Genomic DNA, 18,091 nt, shown 5'->3' on the forward strand with positions numbered 1-18,091 from the left:
CAATTTAACGATTTTTTTTATTAGAGTTTTTGGCCTAGATATAAATCAAATCACGAAGATAGTCCATTGAATTTCTATAATCTTGCTCTATCAAAGTCGAACCGCGTAGATTCAGCTAAAATGCTTGCATCAAATCATTAAAGAAGATGAAATAAGTTACACGTATTGAAACTACAAACAGACACTGAATTATTTTCAACGATTGACTTCGAACTCTGAGTAAAATCTCTATTTATTACGCAGAATTAACTCCTCAGATCTCACGAAGCCGATTCGAGACGGATTTGAAACAACTTTCATCCAGCAATTGAATCATTAATTATGACTCTTGTACAGAGTACCGATCGAGGAGTCGACTCCCCGACTCCTCGTAACGACGAGGAGTCGACTCAAGTCTTTATTGTTTTCATTTCATTTCTTAAGCGGCACTTTCTGTGAGTCAGCCCAGACAGACTGGCGCCACGGTTACAGTTCTCAAGTGTGCATAGCATTGTTGACTTTCATTTATCAAACCCCAGATGTAGCAGCAGCAGCAGCAGCAGCGGCAGCGGCAGCAGCCAAGCGGTTTGATCTACTGTCTGAATTCAGATTCAGATTCTAAGTTCAGATCAATCTTTAAATCCTAATAGACTTCAGATTTTAAAATTCCAAACTACACAATACAGATTAAGGTTAGATCGAGATAAACTCTTGCAATTTTCACATTTTTGCATCCCTTCAATTGAAAAAATTCTTCTGGATTTTTCTTTTCGATAATATCATCAGTTACCGATCAAAATCTGGATGGATTATAATAGAACTCAGATGAATAAGGGGACCTTAGAAAATATTGCAAATTTAGTTCGTCCTTGAGTCGGGTTTTACACAATAATTAAAAGTAAAGAATTCTAATCCGTAGTTTTTTCCTACACTTCATCGTCATCTGTGTTTGTGTGTACTCGTGTAAAAACTGAAATCCCTCGTGTGAGTCATATTTAATAGTTTTATAAAGAGGTTTTGGCGCCCGTCGTCTTGGCGTAGATCATCGTATCATTATAGTGTTAATAATTCACTTGAAAGGAAACAGCGTTTAATCAAAGACAGTGAATATATATGTGAATATACGACACTTTCTGTCAACGTAAGGACCCCCGGGTACTGGTCGAGTCCGGACCTACGCTTAGCGCTAAATGTGGCTGTGATTCACCGATAAAAAAACTGCTAGTAATTCGCACCATACAGAAAAAACAAGTACTTATTGAAACAGATCAGAGAGAGACTTTTAACCACAAAATTAGTCATAACGTTTTTGGTCGATAAGATTTAATTTTACATATCTTTCTTCTGTTTCTGTGTCTGGTCTCCGGATGAAGGAAAACTTATCTCAAACCATATTAAGACCCCCCACCCCCTAGGGGTACACATCTGCAATAGTAGATTGGAGATCACAGGCCTGTTCTACAACAGTTTTAGATGAAGATTTGAATCTGTACAGTTCCACGTGGGTTTAATTAGATTCTGGATCCAGTCACACAGCTGTGTGATGGGTTTAATCTAACTCTGAATCCAGTTCCACAGTTGTGTAGGTCTAATTTGACTTTGAACCCATTTCCACAGTTGTATGGGTTTAATTTGACTCTGGATCCAGTTCCACAGTTGTATGGGTTTAATTTGACTCTGGATCCAGTTCCACAGTTGTGTCAGTTAAATCTAACTCTGAATCCAGTTCCACAGTTGTGTAGGTCTAATTTGACTTTGAACCCATTTCCACAGTTATATGGGTTTAATTTGACTCTGGATCCAGTTCCACAGTTGTATGGGTTTAATTTGACTCTGGATCCAGTTCCACAGTTGTGTCAGTTTAGTCTTGACTCTGAACCCGGGTCCACAGTTGTGTGGGTCTAATCAGACTTTGCACCCATTTCCACAGTTGTGTTAGTTTAATCTGACTCAGTTGTGTAGGTCTAATGTGAGTTTGGATGAAGTTGCACAGATTTGAATTGATTCAGTGATTGATGTCACAAGTGGATAATCATGGATTAAGGGTTCATTACATAAACTGCACGAAGCCAAAATCTTCATCTTAAATTCACAATTAAATACAATGAATTTATAACAGGAAATCTCATTCATCCCTTGATTGGACGGAGAAATTCGTGAACAGATGTCTCCGCGCGACCCCGCGTGAAGTCTACGTCGTCATCGGCGACCGTAGCCGACGGTAACAATAGAAATATTAACCGATGAATCATGCTGCAGGAATAATTAAAATCGACGAACTGACGATGAAGAGAGTCTTCCTCGTCGCCGTCCTCGTCGCCGTCCTCGTCGTCGTCCTCTCGCGTGAAATCTAAACGATCGCGGAGTATGTTTTATTGATGAGGACAAACAGCTGTGAATGAGAGTAGAGAGAGAGGGAGGGAGAGCGAAGTGTCGCCATAAAAAATCTGCTGCAGTCACAGTTAAATATTCTCTCAGGAAACAGGGGGATAGAGGAGAGAAGAGAGGGGAAGAAATAGAGAGTGGAGATAGAGAGTGGAGAGATAGAGAGTGGAGATAGAGAGTGGAGAGATAGAGAGTGGAGATAGAGGAAAGGTCAAGGAAGGACGAGCAATGAGAGATGGGGAGGGGAGATGGAGAGAGAATAGGAGAGGTATTCTTGTAAGAGAAGGGGGATAGGAGAGGGACAGAGAATGAGGAAACAGAGAATTAGGAGAGCTTAAGAGGGGGGAGAGGTACAACGAGGAAATAGGGAGGAGAGATGATATGTAAGAGAAGGGGAGAAGGGGCAAATCGAGATGGGGAAGGAGGAGTGTGATGAGGAGAGATAGAGAGATGAGGAGAGGACAGGAGAGCGATATTCTTGTAAATAAAAAATCTCACAAATCAATAAAAATCTCGAGATATTGATAAAAGTTTTATTTGAAATAATGATTTTCTTTGTGTTTGTTTTCGCTGCTCCAGGGCATTTCTCGTATCAACTCGAAAGTCATACGATGCAAATAAAAATCCCCCTCCGATGATCAGTCATCCGTTTGAAGTCATCAATAATTGTTCAAATACCACACCGCAATATCATACACTCTATCGTCATTTTCAAATACGATTCCTGAGAATGAATTTGAAGTACTTAAATCTATAGTATATCCATACAGATAAAAGTACCTCAATTTTATACTCTGGAATTGCGTTCGTTTCAGAAAAAAGCCCATAACTGCTACAGAAATCATACCTAGGTTCAGATTGCTACAAATATTCATGATTCGTCCCAATTGTCCACTTTAGACCATCGTAAGGTAACAGTCCATGAAATTAGTACCTGTCTTTAATGCCTGTTTAATGATGATGGCACATCAATGACCAGTTTCTTAATGTGTTAATATGTAAGACCGGTTTACAGGACCAATACTGTGGCTTACACTAGGCTTAGGTCTTGAACTGAATGAACTAATTGGAGACTAGTCTTATATTCAGACCTAAGACCAGGTCTAAGTAAGTAGAATCAGCAGCTGGTGAAGATGCTGCAGCTGATGAAGATGCTCTAACTGGTGAAGATGTTGCAGCTGCAGATGCGACAAGAAATCAAATGATGCTGATTTTACGATCCGATCGAAGACAGCAACAAGTAGCCGGTTACCGCGGGATACTAATCAATTTACGGCGAGATTGAGAGCCGATCGTCGAGAGGAATAAATGTGTCTATTTAGTCGCTCGGTAACACGATTACTGGAAACGAACTCGAGGTCCACACGACCTTCACAACTGATTATTAACCGATAATGAATACGGAGCTTTATTGATCGTTGTATCGAAACTTCCCAAACTCGTGATTTGAAAAGTAATGCGTTTACTCCGACTCAGGATTGGTTCGGTCGTAATGAAATCATTACATTACGATCCATAGTTACAAGTTTATATTCGTTTCAAGGTCGAAAACATTGAACGCAATTTAATTTCTTCATTAATTCAGTTCATCAGCAGTGGCTGCAGTTGCTGAAAAGTTGGTTGTAGTTAATCAGTTGATAGTTGACATTTAAAAGATCATTTTTACTATGGTATTTATCCACCAGGGTCTAGTTCCACAGTTCCGAGTTAAGATTTAACTCTGAGTTAACTCATTGAAAATGAACTAACTTTAACTCAGTGTTAACTCTAACTCACAACTCTGGAACTGGGTCCAGTTATCTTTTGTTAACCAACTTTTGAGCAAATGCAGCTCCAGTGTTAGTCGAGTTCATCCATGAGAAAACTGTCAAACTGTACAATTTGATCCCAGTTTTAAAGACCAGGCTGTAGAAACGCAACCGATGTACTTACAATCTACAACTGCACAATTCGGTATTTTTTTCTTGTAAATTTCTATTTCTATACGTTGATTGATAGTGGGAGGACATAAACTAAACAATGACAATCAAATTCGCAACAACAGATTCAAATGTCGACGCTTCGCGAACCGATGTAACAACTGATGACATCGAATTACGTAAACAAGTAATTCTTTAATTTCTCTATATTAGTCATTATAGGTTGATTGAAAGTCGAATGTAGGAGGATGAAAACTTGTCGCAGACACAACATCCAAATATTCTATTTCGTGATCAATTTCGAAATAAATTCATTGTTTGTGAAGGATCAGACAACATCTGAGTATAACGCAAGCATTGTGGGTGTAAAATCAATACCAGCATTCATATGTGATTATAACACGTGCATGTAGTTTATTAGAAGTGTTAATATCTGATGTAAATTGATCCCTACTACTGCTGCTAATGGTAACTGATCAAATAATTCACTTCCACTCTCTTTCTATTTGTTGGTTTTTCTTTACAGAGCATTATTGGACCAAATCTGACAACTGGGGCTGGTGGATCCATAGCTGGTTCCACGAGATAAAGACAAACTTTGTTCTATAGCCAATCTAACAACTAAACACAAGTCCTCGAGTTAAGACCAGTTTTGGGCTTAAGCCACGACTGTGCCACCAGCCCCAGCTGCCCACATCTTAGCTTCAACTTTGTCATTATCAAACCCCTGGAAATTTGAAGCCAGAATTCATGTTGCGATGAAGGATTCTGATGAAATCATAGTTTACATTGACTTTATTCTATTCTATTAGTTCCATACAGACTTTCTCATATTCAGCAAATGTCAACGATAATAGTTGCGAAATTTCATGGGCAAACGCAGGCAAAAATTTGATAGTTTACTTAGGCCTTATTCTATTTCATAAGTTCTATAATTTTCCCCCAAATTTCTACCAAAATCTTCATCGATAGTACAAAAATCTCTTAATTCGGGCAAAAAGTTTGAGTGAGTAGCTGCAGCCACTGACGACCTCTCGTCCCTAGAGTGCAAAGCAATAAAGCAACAAGTGAAATTCAGACGAAGGATTCTGAATCAGTGAATCATGATATTCATCCATCTACGGCCACTAGTTGATCTCCGCGGGGACTCATTACGCGTTAGATCCGACGTCTCAGATCCGCTGCAGCCACGATTTAATCCTAATTTCAGTCCGGCGACCATGATTTATAGCTATCAATTCTGAATCGGACTGGAGTCTGGAGGTCGCGACCATGACTCACATCTCTCTAAGCTAAGATATACGCGCCATTCGCGAATGATCTCGTTTCTAATAATAATAATATATTAATAATAATAATAATAATAATAATAATAATAATAATAATATAATATAATAATAATAGTAACAATAATAATAATAATAATAATAATAATAATAATAATAATAATAATAATAACAATAACAATAATATATTTTCTTATATAGCGCACCCCTACATGGTAATCGGTGCGCTTTACATTTCTACAGATTCATTTTTTTTCCAATACGATTCCCGAGTATAACAATGCGGTACTTATACCTGTAGTATTTCTATACAGTTTAAGTACTTTATCGTTATACTTAGAAATCGTATCGAAATAGAGAAATTAACGAAACAAATATATTTCACGGTAGACAAAACGTTTGATCAATTACTTTGACGTCTCAATCTTCCTCGCATCGACAGCTCAACCGTACATCTGTGCATTGTTACCGAGCAACCGCGCGTAAGAAATACGCGTTCACGTTTTGAGTCACCGTCGACTTCCTCACCGTCTGCGCGATCGTCTGCCGGTCGCCGACGGTTACGATGACTCGATCGCCGTCGTTGTTAACAATCGGTCGGCGTCGTCTAGGGAAAATCAGTCTGATATAATCCTTTTGTTCTGTAAACATGAGATTCCTGTCTTTTTATGCCAATTCTTCCGCACTATTATTATTAACCCTTTCATAGCGGTTAACCCAATATCGACTGCGGTATAGAACATGATCCCGGGGTTAAAAAGTGGATAATTGATACAGCAGCAATTTAAACTACAGTCGTTAACATGGTTTTTATCTGATTGTTAATTTCAAACAATTTTTGGACAACTGGCTCCAGGATTGTTAAGTTGAAACTTTTCATGTTGTGGGGCATCCATGTAAGATAGATGATTTATGCGACATTTTGAATATCATATAGTCATATAGATTGAAAGATAATGGTTTATGCTGCCTAGATCTTTCAATACATGACCAGTGGCAATGGACATCACTTCCTCGTGAGCCAGTTCTACAGTTCCATGGTCAGAATTCAACTCTATAATCTATGAGTTGCAAACAAACTCATTCCAACTAAAACTGAAAACTATGGCATCAGTCCAGTTGTTATCTAGTTCATTATCAGTACTTTTCAGTACATTTGGTTAATACTTGTAATGTGTATCACAGTCAAATATTATTACAACTTCTATATAGATATGAATGAATGAATGATTGAATGAATAAATGATTGCTGAGGTCTGAAAATCAGGGCTATAGATATTTAAATATCTACTATAGACTTATCAATCCTGGTCTCTGATTGGTCCTCTCGTGTCACATGAGTTGTCTGCTTACCCTAGGGTTGCTGTGATTGGCTAACCCTAGCTCCTAAGTTGGCCAGTTAGGGTTGCTGTGATTGGCCATCCCTAACCCTAGCTTTGTTAGGGTTACTGTGATTGGCTGGTCACTGATTGGTCAGTGGTGGTCATGTGATCTCAGTGAGTAGTGATCAGGTGTCATACACTACTATACACTGCCAGTTGTAAACAGATAATTTAGGGCCCCATTCAACATTCATACAGTTCATAAATAGCTTAATTGGGGCTTCAAAAGCTAAACTTTATACAAGAGAAGTAAATCTAGGAGGGATTTCAGTGAAATTTGGACAAGTTCCAGTAATCAATGGTGGAACCTAGAGTACTGCTTGCTATTTCCTATGATACTTCAAAAGAACCCATCATGAAATTGATATCTCAAAAGCAGAAAACACGACCATAAACATCGAATACTTGAATAGAAAAAATACATTATAAACTGTTGTAGATGATGTGAAATCCGTTAGAAGTAAAGACAATAAGTCAGTTCAGTTCTGAGATCCTCATTTAGAAGTAGAGACAATAAGTCAGTTCAGTTCTGAGATCCTCATTTAGAAGTAGAGACAATAAGTCAGTTCAGTTCTGAGATCCTCATTTAGAAGTAGAGACAATAAGTCAGTTCAGTTCTGAGATCTCCTCATTTAGAAGTAGAGACAATAAGTCAGTTCAGTTCTGAGATCCTCATTTAGAAGTAGAGACAATAAGTCAGTTCAGTTCTGATATCTCCTCATTTAGAAGTAGAGACAATAAGTCAGTTCAGTTCTGATATCCTCATTTAGAAGCAGACACAATAAGTCAGTTCAGTTCTGAGATCTCTTCATTTAGAAGCAGAGACAATAAGTCAGTTCAGTTCTGATATCTCCTCATTTACAAGTAGAGACAATAAGTCAGTTCAGTTCTGATACACTCATCTAAAAGCCGTCAGTATACACACATAGATATCATCAGTGGTTTAGTGTTTATACGAACACTCACTGAGATACATCCATGAGATTATGAATACGTTACGTTAGGGAATACGCTGTATAATACAATAGGAGACGTAATTCTGCGTTCAGACCGTTCTCACGAGACGTGAGGATCTTATCTATATAGTTTAACCCCACTTTCTCAGTCTGTTTAACCTCCAGACTGAATTCATCACCTCAACAAACACGCGTACATAAACGGTTTGATAGTAGTAATAAATAGTGTCCAGTATTTGTTTTATCATCGAAAGGTTAGTTGCGTTAGATCCAATGAACGCTTTGAGAAACTGCTTTAAGAATGACAGGACCCGGTCCCAGTCCCATTGTTGAGCGGACCCAGGTTCAGTCATCTGAACACGAGGGTAAAGTCGAATAGTTAAATTTGATATATTGTTAACCTCATTGAGAACAAGAAGTAACCAATATTAGTTGGTCTCATCCTGAAACTGGACGCAGTAACCGGATCGCGGGCTCATCTGAAGCTGGACCCAGTGACTGGATCACGGGCTGTAAGTGGTTAAAACGAGGACCAGACTGAACCCAGTAACCGGATCACGGGCTGTAATGGGTTAAAACGAGGACCAGACTGAACCCAGTACCCGGATCACGGGCTGTAAGGGGTTAAAACGAGGACCAGACTGAACCCAGTAACCGGATCGCGGGCTCATCTGAAGCTGGACCCAGTGACTGGATCACGGGCTGTAAGGGGTTAAAACGAGGACCAGACTGAACTGACTGTTTCTCTGATAGTAAGCAGACATCTCGTCTCATCATCAGTTCAAAGTCGACTTAACGCAGCGTTCTATCAGTTGTATCAGACCCGGTCTACGGGGAATCAGTAACAGCCTTCAAACAACCAGATTATATATTCCTAACCCTTCATCCGATCAGTCACAGAGACAGACGCAAGACGAGACAACAATAGACGGCTTGGAAACTGAATCTAATGCGCATTAGTACAAATAGTTGAACATGATACAGAAATACCACAATTACATAATTCAAAAAATGTCAGAAAATAACATAATAAGATATCGTGTAAAATCTAGATTTTCAGAGACGTTGGGGCTGGAAAAAACCCTAGGACCGTTTTGAAATTTGTCAGTTATTACCACGGTAGTTTCTCATTGTTACAGCGGCCGCTTGAAGATTTACCCGCGGGAGTATTTTTACATCAAACCCATCCTATGAAATCAGAGGACCCTGGATTTTTATCGCATTTAAAAATAGTTTGTCGATGGTCACTATGTAATAACCTAGCAGCTAAAACGCTGTATATATATATATATATATATATATATATATATATATATATATATATATATATATATATATATATATATATATATATAGTGTTTACAAGCTGGCAGCTTCCTGTTTACATTCTGCGTCGTCGTCGACGCCCGACCCGAGATCGAGTCATCAATTTTCATTATTGTTGTCGTCGGGGACGATGACAAGCGAGCGAGCGCGATACAATCGACAATTTGATTGATATTTGGTCGCCGCCGCCGACGGTGTAGCGTCGCAGCGGTACTGCTGGCGACGAAGGTCTGCGCTCGGTAACCGCGGCGATATCGCGACTTTTTGTCCCCGTCGTCGATGATCGATCGAAAACTAAATCGAATTCATTTAATCGCGTAAAATAAAAGTTGCGTCTCTTTTTTTCCATTTGGCTGATTTTCAGTTCGTCTCATTGTGTTTCAGGTGAATATAAAACCCAGGTTCCCGATCCGGGGTCCGAGTTCTAAAGTGGTAATTAGTGCGTTTCAAACTCTTATCAATCAAATCTTTATTGAGAACAAATAAAACTGGATCGAAAATAATTTGTACCCTTTTAACTGATATCCGGGTTAACATCAGGCCCTCCCTCTCCCTCTGCCTCTCACCTTTACCTCTGTCTTCCTGTCCCTCTACCATTTCCTGTCCCCTGCCTCTGCCTCCCAGTTCCTGTGATGTCATGGGGTATAAAAATTTACATCGAATTTCTACCGACTCCAACAACGAAGGGAGTCAGATTTTAAATCCTGTCTAATGTCATATAGAGGATGGAGAAAAGGCTGGCACAGGTATTGAGTCCCCTGCCTCGATACCCTCGGCGAGTCTCTAGGATTCAAACCATGTTCCAACATCAAGAACTCTCCTGACACGGCCGCGATGGTTCTCCACGAGGATTCTTACACTTCAGGTCACATACAGCTGGCCGTCGTACTGTCTGACCCTACAGTTCTACACAGTGAGAACTGAATCAATAATTACTGGAATTCATAAAACACTTAGAACCGCACAAACTAATAATATCCTGTAGCCCGAAGCTGATGATAATATTTTTACATCAGTCATTAAAATTCTGAGTCACCACCGAGAAAAGAGAGGAGAGAGAGAGAAGAGAGAGAGAGAGAGAGAGAGAGAGAGAGAGAGAGAGAGAGAAAGAGAGAGAAAGAGAGAGAGAGAGAGAGAGAGAGAGAGAGAGAGAGAGAGAGAGAGAGAGAGAGAGAGAGAGAGAGAGAGAGAGAGAGAGAGAGAGAGAGAGAGAAAGAGAGAGAGAGAGAGAGAGAGAGAGAGAGAGAGAGAGAGAGAGAGCTGCTATCAGTACTATGCTGCATCAACCTGACACATAGTTATTTATACGTCTGCCCCAAAATCATAAAAGTCTCGCGTAAAACCTGCAAATCATACAAATCATGATAATGAAAGTGACACGCGCGTCTAGCGATGGGACAGGTATTCGTATCGCCGTGGCGCCAGCTCAAACATTCAAACTAATCTGTTTCCTATTGTTGCGATGATTTATGAGTTAAATGTGTCACCGTCTACGACGAGCGGGACCTCGACAACAAAATACACAATCGTTCCGTACAAGATGTAACGAGATGTAATCGCTGTTAAAAGCTCTTCATCCGTCGTATGAACAAACTATTAATCGCATTTAATGAGTTTAAAATGGATTTCACTAATGAGAGGAATCACGATAAATTGTGCAAACGCGATCCGGGGTCTGACTCAATCTGGGGGTCAGACTCAACCTGGGGTCGGACTCTATCCGGGGTCAGACTCAATATGGGGTCAGATTCTGGGGTCAGACTCTAGTGGCGGTCAACCTGCCAGGTTGTGGAGGTGACCTTTCTACTCGTAACAGGGAAACATTAAGCGCTCAATTCAGTTTCATAATTAGACGAGAATAAATTGCGCGATGTTCATAACGATATATCGAACAAAAATTAACGAATAACAAACAGTTTTTTTATATTTCAGTCTCTTTGTTGTCTGTCCCCTCTCAAGAGAACAATAGAAATCACACTCCGTTCTAAAAACATTTACTCGAATCCTGATAATTTACGATCGTCAATTTCCGATTACAAATTTTGCGCGCGTCGGTTGCCGTCGTCGACGATGAGACAAATGACCGAGGAGCGAGTGATTAACTCGCGCACGCGCTCATTAAATCAAATCGCGTTGTCGTCGTGGCGATAACCGAACGTACGTTAATGACGTTTCGGGATATGTACGGCGCCGGTCGTCGTCGTCGTCGGTTACTATGAGTCAGTCCTCGACGACCCGTCGCCGCGGAGCCAGTCATCGAACATCAGTATCGACGCAGCGGATGATTTTAATCGGGACGTCGGCGTCGACGTGTCTGCGTCCTCGCCGCGGCCCGAACTCCGCTGCCGTATTATCAATAGATTATTCATATATGTTTAAGATTGATCGCTTTAAGAGTTTCATCGATAGAAACACGATGATCATTTCTTACTCCAGGATTCGGAAACAAAATGGCGGCTTTTTAAACCACAGTCAATTAGAGTTTAGCATCTACAGGGTTAGAGTTAAGGTCGGGATTAGGTTCAGGGCCCAGTTTCACGAAAAACCTATCAGATCACTTTAAGAGTTTCGTTGTTGATGATCGTTTCTTGTTCCCGCGCATCGGAAACAAAATGGCGGCTTTTTCAACCACAGTGAATTAGAGTTTAGCATCTACAGGGTTAGAGTTAAGTTCGGGATTAGGTTCAGGACCCAGTTTCACGAAAAACCTATCAGATCACTTTAAGAGTTTCATTGTTGATGATCGTTTCTTGTTCCCGCGCATCGGAAACAAAATGGCGGCTTTTTCAACCACAGTGAATTAGAGTTTAGCATCTAAAGGGATAGAGTTAAGTTCGGGATTAGGTTCAGGGCCCAGTTTCATGAAAAACTTAAACTAAAATTTTTCACTAGTATCTTCATGTTTTCAATGATGACAATAATTCAAACTCAACCGTTTTTGGCTCAAACTCATGAAACTGAACTTAGGAATTGTAATTAGGGTAGGTAAGGGTAATAGTAGTAAAAATGTATGAAGCCGGGATCTGAAGTACGAATCAGAGCGCCGAACTGTGGGTTTGAATCCTAATTTTCAAGGTTATCACGTTTTAGAAAAGATTCCTCTCCTTTGTTACGATTACAATAAATCAATCACCGAAAGAGTGACCCCTAGAAAGAACTTTATATGTGAATCCATCCAGAGATGTTGAATTCACGATGAATGGAAATAATTTCAATTTTGCTCAAATCAATTTGTAACACATCAGAGGGGAGGGGAGGGGGAGGGGGTGTCGGAGTGGAGAATGGCGTTAATTGGATCAGAATCGTCAAGGGATATCAACAGTGAAAACCAATTAAACAAATGCATAAAAAAACAATCATATCACCTATCAGGGTTATCTTTTTTACCAAAGATCAAATCAAAATTTAGTTTCACATATTTTTGTTGCTCAGTTTAAAGAAAAACCTATATAGGATTGATAGCAAAAATACTAATAATGAAATTCAAGTCACTTCAACTGAAAATCCTTACTTCAAATAACATTTGAAAGACACCGAAGATTGTCTACGATAATCCTTCCTTACAATAGCGTTTGAAAGACACAAAAGAATGAGAATTGGAAGAATGATTTCTTTTTTTCAGAAGAGCGTTTCGTTTCGGAATCAAATAGTGTTATCTCAGCTGCACAACAGCAGAAACAATGACTTCACGTACAAGAGAAGTATTATCATGGGTTTTGTGCCGATAGTGAAATCGGACCCTGAAGCCATTCAGTCCGGTGTCAAACAGCGATAACATAATCATTAGTCGTTACTCGGTTAACCATGCCGACTAAATGACCTTTCTCTTACATGAACTGAATGTCAGTCGCTGGTATCTATTTCCTACAATCTCTTAATGAACTCACTGACCATGATGTCTTCATATAAACACTGTATCTCAGCGCAGCGCCGATAAACTGTGATTTATCGATGATTCATTGTCTCAATTACTAAACAATGTGAACCCATTCCAGCAGTAATCAGTGTTTGAATAATAAATTACACCAATGCACACTAAATACCAGCCGTACCACGAACAGGAACAGGAACAGTCTGTGCATATAGAAGAGCTGATTGAAGGGAGGTAATGTCACAAAGCAATGACAATCCTGATAAAAGGCAGCATATTGACATGGTACCTTGCTGCAGTGACCGTTTTCAGAGCGGCCCGCTTTAAATATCCCGCAGTCCAGAATGGATAATACCTCTCTGCTTTAAACTAATACCTGACATTTTAAGGACAATAACTAATACAACCATTTCTATTTTACAGTGACAATTTTTATCACTTGTAACAGGCCCTTGCCACCTCCAGGTGTTCTATTGATACAGTACAGAACCATACAAACCCTAGTTCCGTTTTATGGCGACGATTTTGGTCTCTTCTAAAAGGACCTTAAACCATAGACGCCCAGCTGTTTTATTTCCCCTTGAAACTGGACCTCAAACCTTAAATTTTTGTTACCATAAAACAGTACCTTAAATCCTGCAGCCCTCAGCCATTTCATCGTGACAATTTCTGGTGTTTGTAGCTTATTCTAAATAAAGAATGTATCGGACAAAGTCCTGAACACATGTGACGTGAGGACGATCAAATATTGAAGGAATGTTGATCAAGTATCAAACGTCTAAAGGTACAGGATCCGTGTTTCAGATTGACTTGTAAGTTTCAATAATCTTTGCGGCACTTTTTAACGTAACCGGCTCCAAGAAAATTGATTTCAATTTCGATAATGTGTTTCGGCGAATCGGGTTTGCGCAGTCCGATACGGATCAGATTTGAAATATTCATCACGATTATGAAATTCGACACTTTCTCGCGCACTTTCCGCCCGAGGTGCTCTCTACGGACTTATCGGCTGATTAATTGACTTATAGTAACTATGGTAACGGATAGTACCCAGGTTGACCATCGATACCCGTGGGAATCACCGGGGAATCGGAAGGAATCGAGAGAATCTCCGATCAGTCGTTTGCTACTGATTGAGTCTAATTGCTTTTCACTGATATCTATGAAACAGAGTATAACACCCAGACAGTACTGGGTCAACTCTCGTCAGGATTCAAACCATCAATTGTAGTACTATATATATATATTTTCCATAGTTCAACACTGCCCCCCCCTTGACAATTGATAGCTCTCCACAACCCCCCCCCCCCCAATTTGATAGTTTGAATCCTGACAGTGACAGAGTTTCTTTCTGTAGTTCTTCTCTGAGTTCTCCACCCCCGACAATTGATAGTTTGAATCCTGACAGTGACAGAGTTTCTTTCTGTAGTTCTTCTCTGAGCTCTCCACCCCCGACAATTGATAGTTTGAATCCTGACAGTGACAGAGTTTCTTTCTGTAGTTCTTCTCTGAGCTCTCCACCCCGACAATTGATAGTTTGAATACTGACAGTGACAGAGTTTCTTTCTGTAGTTCTTCTCTGAGCTCTCCACCCCCGACAATTGGTAGTTTGAATCCTGACAGTGACAGAGTTTCTTTCTGTAGTTCTTCTCTGGGCTCTCCACCCCCGACAATTGGTAGTTTGAATCCTGACAGTGACAGAGTTTCTTTCTGTAGTTCTTCTCTGGGCTCTCCACCCCCGACAATTGATAGTTTGAATCCTGACAGTGACCGAGTTTCTTTCTGTAGTTCTTCTCTGAGCTCTCCACCCCCGACAATTGATAGTTTGAATCCTGACAGTGACACAGTTTCTTTATGTAGTTTTTCTCTGAGCTCTCCAGCCCCGACAATTGATAGTTTGAATCCTGCCAGTGACAGAGTTTCTTTCTGTAGTTCATCTCATAGCTCTCCACCCCCGACAATTGACATTTTGAATCCTGCCAGTGACAGAGTTTCTTTCTGTAGTTCATCTCATAGCTCTCCACCCCCGACAATTGACATTTTGAATCCTGACAGTGACAGAGTTTCTCTCCACAGGTTTTTGAAGAACCGATGAAATCTCAAGACAATTCTCTACCTTATTTTCCTCACTCAATTAATGTCTATATTGATTATAGAAGGTCAAGGTCTGTTTGTATGGAATGCAGTTTTTCTAATGATGGTGGTGTTAAACAAGGTGTATCAGTTTACCACCATGATTAGGTAAATATCGCACCACCACCGCTGCTGCTGCTGCTGGTTCAGAAGCACAGTATATTCAATACAGCTTATTTCAATGATCGCGGCTTATTATCAATCGAACACATTACATCGAAATCAACTGAAACCACAATTACCCAACAACTCCGGCGAGAGAGGGGCGAGAGAGAGGGACGCGCAGCTTTTAATAACTGTACTCGATAAACTCCGATTGAATCGAATGATTCTATACCTGATAACCTTACAGCTTCTACCCCACTCAAACAGCCACCGGTACAAACTCGAAACCGTTCCGGGAACTATTCCAAAAATCTTTCATTAAAATTCCACGCCTTATTACAACGTGTTGCTATAGTAGCCAGACTTGCCCGACTTTTTCGGATCAAGTTCCACAGTTGCAGAGTTAAAAGTTGGACTCTAAAAACATTGAAAATTGACTGATTCTTACTAAAAAAGTTAACTCCAAAAATAAGTCTCAAAGGTTTGGTGCCTAAACAACTCAAAAGATGGATCTCAATTCAGGATCTCATTTTCACAGTTCTACTTGATAATTCGAAATAAACACCCTATAATAATTGACATATAGATGATAGGTTTCTGAATTCCTTTTATTCTAACTTGAAACTAAACATTTGAAGATATTCATAAGATTTGAATTCGCTGGTAACTAAAATGATGTCCAAGGATATAGAATAACTTATAGAAATTTGTATAAACGTTATTATATTGTTATCGGTATTCTTCAGTTCTTCTATTGCCAGTTAAAATTGAGAAACAAATTATAAAACTGCCGAGATTGATAAATAGCTCACAGACCGGCGCTGCTATTTATTTTACAAATCTACGGGGCTTTAACCTCGGTAATCCGTTCTAAAGGATGACCTTCGAATAGAAATATCCTTTAATCCTAGTCTCAGTCAAAATGAGATTAGATTATAATTGCTTGTTGTCGTAGTATATAGATGAACTTAATCAGGCATTCGAGAGACAGCAGAGGAAGAGAGAGGGAGGGGAGAGCCAGGAGAGGGAAAGAGCCAGGAGAGGGAGAGAGCCAGGAGAGAGGGAGAGCCAGGAGAGAGAGAGAGAGAGAGAGCCAGGAGAGAGGGAGAGCCAGGAGAGAGGGAGAGCCAGGAGAGGGAGAGCCAGGAGAGAGGGAGAGCCAGGAGAAAGGGAGAGGGAGAGAGAGAGCCAGGAGAGGAAGAGCCAGGAGAGGGAGAGAGCCAGGAGAGAGGGAGAGCCAGGAGAGAGGGAGAGCCAGGAGAGGGAGAGAGCCAGGAGAGAGGGAGAGAGAGAGGGAGGGGAGCCAGGAGAGGGAGAGAGCCAGGAGAGAGGGAGAGAGCCAGGAGAGAGGGAGAGCCAGGAGAGAGGGAGAGCCAGGAGAGAGGGAGAGCCAGGAGAGAGGGAGAGCCAGGAGAGGGAGAGAGCCAGGAGAGAGGGAGAGAGAGAGGGAGGGGAGCCAGGAGAGGGAGAGAGCCAGGAGAGAGGGAGAGCCAGGAGAGAGGGAGAGCCAGGAGAGAGGGAGAGCCAGGAGAGAGGGAGAGCCAGGAGAGAGGGAGAGAGCCAGGAGAGGGAGAGGAGGCAACAGGGTTAGAGGCAGTAGGGGGGGGGTTGATACAACAGTTCATTTTACTCTCTTTATTTCCATCTATACAAAAAAGCGAGGAGTGAACAAGAGTGATCTGTATCAATTTTCCTCTGTATTGACGTCAAATCAATATCTATTTATTGACATTAATCCGTCGTACTCAAAGCATTGAACAGTTTATCAGTATTATTTATCTATGTCGGGATTCCAATAAAATCCGCAAAAATCTCCAGCAAATTGATAAAGCTCATATATTCTCTTCACATATCCAAGAAATAAACATGTTTGATATTATCATCAGACACCGGCCCGAAATCTGCCCTGTTCCCAATTTTGACGGATGATCTTGCCCACCCACTTTCCGGGGGCACCTTATAACAGTTTCAGTATTGTATGTTGTATGTGTTGGTTATAGTTACGTAATGAATGAAATATATCTGATACTGATGTTTACTTCACCTATAAACTGATCAATACTCTTCTCTCTCTCTCTCTCTCTATATCCATCTAATATTTATAGTTATTCCTAACATCCGATGTATTTAATGAACAGTCTATTTCAGGAGTGAAAGTCAACGCGAATAAACACATGTAATAACTACCATTACAGTCAGTGTTTAGACCACAGAGCGTTTACTATGAAGACCAATTTATAGTTTCAATTCTGAACCCAGTTCCACAGTTGTGTGTTGGGTTTGATTTGACTCAGGACTCATTTCCACAGTTGTATGGATTTAATATGATTCTGAAGCCAGTTCCCAGTTGTGTGATGGGTTCAATCTAATTCTGAACCCAGTTCCACATTTGTGTGATGGGTTTGATTTGACTCTGAACCCAGTTACACAATTGTGTAGGTTTAATCTAACTCTGAACCGAGTTCCACAGTTGTGTAGGTTTAATCTAACTCTGAAGCCAGTTCCACAGTTGTGTGATGGGTTTAATCTAACTATGAACTGAGTTCCACAATAACAGTAGCTGTGTCTAGTATATGAAACTGGTGTCTAATAAGAGTCAATAGTTTTTATCAGTCAATATTCATAAAGCTGTAGACATTGATGACCTTGAGAAGATGATGTTATATTAATAAATGAATCAGTTTACTCAGTATCTGTCCCAGCTCAATGATCAGTATCTACTCAAATCAATCATTTCTCATTATGACGC

Source organism: Tubulanus polymorphus, chromosome 12 (genome assembly GCF_964204645.1).
Source record: "Tubulanus polymorphus chromosome 12, tnTubPoly1.2, whole genome shotgun sequence".
Classification (NCBI taxonomy): domain Eukaryota; kingdom Metazoa; phylum Nemertea; class Palaeonemertea; order Tubulaniformes; family Tubulanidae; genus Tubulanus; species Tubulanus polymorphus.